This window comes from Manis pentadactyla, chromosome 10 (genome assembly GCF_030020395.1).
Source record: "Manis pentadactyla isolate mManPen7 chromosome 10, mManPen7.hap1, whole genome shotgun sequence".
Lineage (NCBI taxonomy): Eukaryota > Metazoa > Chordata > Mammalia > Pholidota > Manidae > Manis > Manis pentadactyla.
Window position 1 is genome coordinate 45,225,213 of NC_080028.1, and position 2,991 is coordinate 45,228,203.

Genomic DNA, 2,991 nt, shown 5'->3' on the forward strand with positions numbered 1-2,991 from the left:
GAAGGAACAAAATAGCAACAGAATCACAGAACTCAAGAATGGACTAACAGGTACCAAAGGGAAAGGGACTGGGGAGGATGGGTGGGTAGGGAGGGATAAGGGGGGGCAGAAAAAGAGGGTTATTAAGATTAGCATCCATAGCGGGGTGGGAGAAAGGGGAGGTCTGTACAACACAGAGAAGACAAGTAGTGATTCTACAACAGTTTGCTACGCTGATGGACAGTGACTGTAAAGGAGTATATAGGGGGGACCTGGTATAGGGGAGAGCCTAGTAAACAAAGTATTCATCATGTAAGTGTAGATTAATGATTAAAAAAAAAAATAGCAGTTCCTATGTGGTGACCTCGAATGAGTTCTACACAATGATATAAAGGGCATATAAAATTGTAGGCAAAGGGTTTGTTTTGTTTATACAGAGGATCAAAGCCTAATTTGGCTACCCCAATAATGAACTAAGATACGATATGAAAAAGAACTTACAACATCAGCACTCTCAGGAAGACTCATAACAGAAGATGATCAGCAAAAAAAAAAAAAAAAAAACTCCAACAAAGATCCACGCACTGTCACAGGTGTAGATGCACTCATCCCACCAGTTCCTGGACTTGCCATGGGAATGATGAAGGAGATATCTAAGCTGGCCTGTGCATACAGTAAAACAAAAATTGGACTGGATCTATACTGTTGGAACTCAACCAAGAATTAGGAGAAATGCAAATTGTAGCACTCCAAAACCTTACAACCACAGACTATTTATCGTTAAAAGAACATACGGGATATGAACAGTCCCCAGGAATGGGTTGTTCTAGTTTATCTGAATTCTCTCAGACTGTTAAAGTTCAGTCGGACAATATCCACCATATCATAGATAAGTTTTCACAAATGCCTAAGGTGCCTAACTGGTTTTCTTGGTTTCACTGGAGATGGCTGGTAATTACAGGTATGCTTTGGTTAGGTAACTATATTCCTATTATGTTAATGTGTGTGCACAATTTAATTAGTAGTTTAAAACCTATCCATGCTGAAATTACTCTACAAGAAGATATGTCAAAGAAATAATCAATCTTCCCAGGTTTTCTTCTGCCTGCTACTTCTATAGCTTTTCTTCTTCCTACCTAATCACAACCTTTAAATAGAACTAATGCCACATGTCGAATTTTCCGAGTATCATAATTCTTCCAAGTGGTAAAGACACCTCAAGACAAATGCTGGGCATAGAAGCCACAGGGCATAAATATGCAAAGAAGTAAAAAGCTAACCTTTTCAAACAATAAGGCTTCTCTCTCTCACTTACCAACTTAACATTTCCCTGTATGGCCCCGGAAGATGACTGGTTAGCCAGAGACGGGTAAGATTCCTCAAGGGAGGAACAACCTAAGACAGGCACAGTAGCAGGGGGCCATCTGGTGAGAAAATGGGGAACAGCAGAGGTGAGGCTTAAAACCTCCCCCCTCATGTTCTGAGAGAAATCTTCTGCATACATGGATGTTTATTGCCTTCGTCTAGCTCGGATTAACACATAGTCCACAGGCACACACCTGATCATCTACATTTGCTCTCTTACAACACTAAACTCTGTTTTCTACCTTTATCTTGTATCTACCTACCACTTCAGCATTTTATTAAAAATAATAATAATAGAGAAATGTGGTATCCACATATAAATCAAGTTTAAAAATCAAATGAATATTCATATTTGAACTGACTGTGTATAGTTCATAATGCATGAACAAAACCGAAAGCTTCTGTGATGACTGCCCTTGCACTGTTCACCATGTAACTTATTCACTATGTAAGAATTTGTACTCCATGTAAGAATTTATTCGTTATGCATCAGAAGATTGGAAACTGACGAAAATTAGGCTTGGGGTGGATTAATGATTGTGCATTGAGTATTGACCCCCCTATACAGAAATTTATTGTGGTTAACAACTATTTGATCAATAAATATGAGAGATGCTCTCACAAAATATATATATATATATATATATATATATATATATATATATAAAATTTAAACACACTTCCAATTGTAAAATAAATAAGTAACCGGGATGTAATGTATAGCATAAGGAATATAGTCAAAATATTGTAACAACTTGGTATGGTGATACCTGGTACCTAGAATTATCATGTATATAAATGTTGAATCACTGTGTTGTACACCTGAAACTAATGTAATGCAATACTGTTGTCAACTACCCTTCAATAAAAAAAAAAAAAAAAAAGAAATGTAAATATACAGCCATGTCAAAAGTCAAATGTTGTAAAATAAGCAAATACCCAATTAAGCAGAATATTTCAAAACCCTTTTTTATGAAATTGAAATAACATGTACAGAGAGAATTAGAACAAACATAGAAAGCTGGAAGATCACTAACAATTATCTTGTCCAAAAGGATCTTCAGGGATCACACTTAAGAGAAACAGAACACACATTCTTCATAAGTGCACATGTTCACTTCACCACCGTAATCTATATTCTGTACCATAACAATATCCTAATATAAAAGAATTGAAATTCAAGAATATTCACTCAACAAAAAAGGAATTCAAATAGAAATAGAGAGAATTAGTATTTGTATAATCCAATACTATTTCCATTTAGTCTATTAATTTTTAACTGTATAAAAAAGCTTTAGTGCACCTAAAGCTTTAACTACCCTAATGTTTAAAATATTGGTTGCTCAGGAATACTGTTAAAACTTCCACATAATTGTGGATTTTTGAATTTTTCTTCTGATGTTAATTTCTTAGGGTAAATTCCTAAAAGTGGAATTCCTGGGTCAGATGGTATTTCTATTTTGAGCTCTTTGAGGAACCTCCATATTGCTTTCCACAATTGTTGAATGAATTTACATTCCCACCAGCATGATAGGAGGGTTCCCCTTTCTCGACAACCTCACCAACATATGTCGTTGTTTGTCTTTTGGATGGTGGTGATCCTTACTGGTGTGAGGTTATATCTCATTGTGGTTTTAATTTGCACTT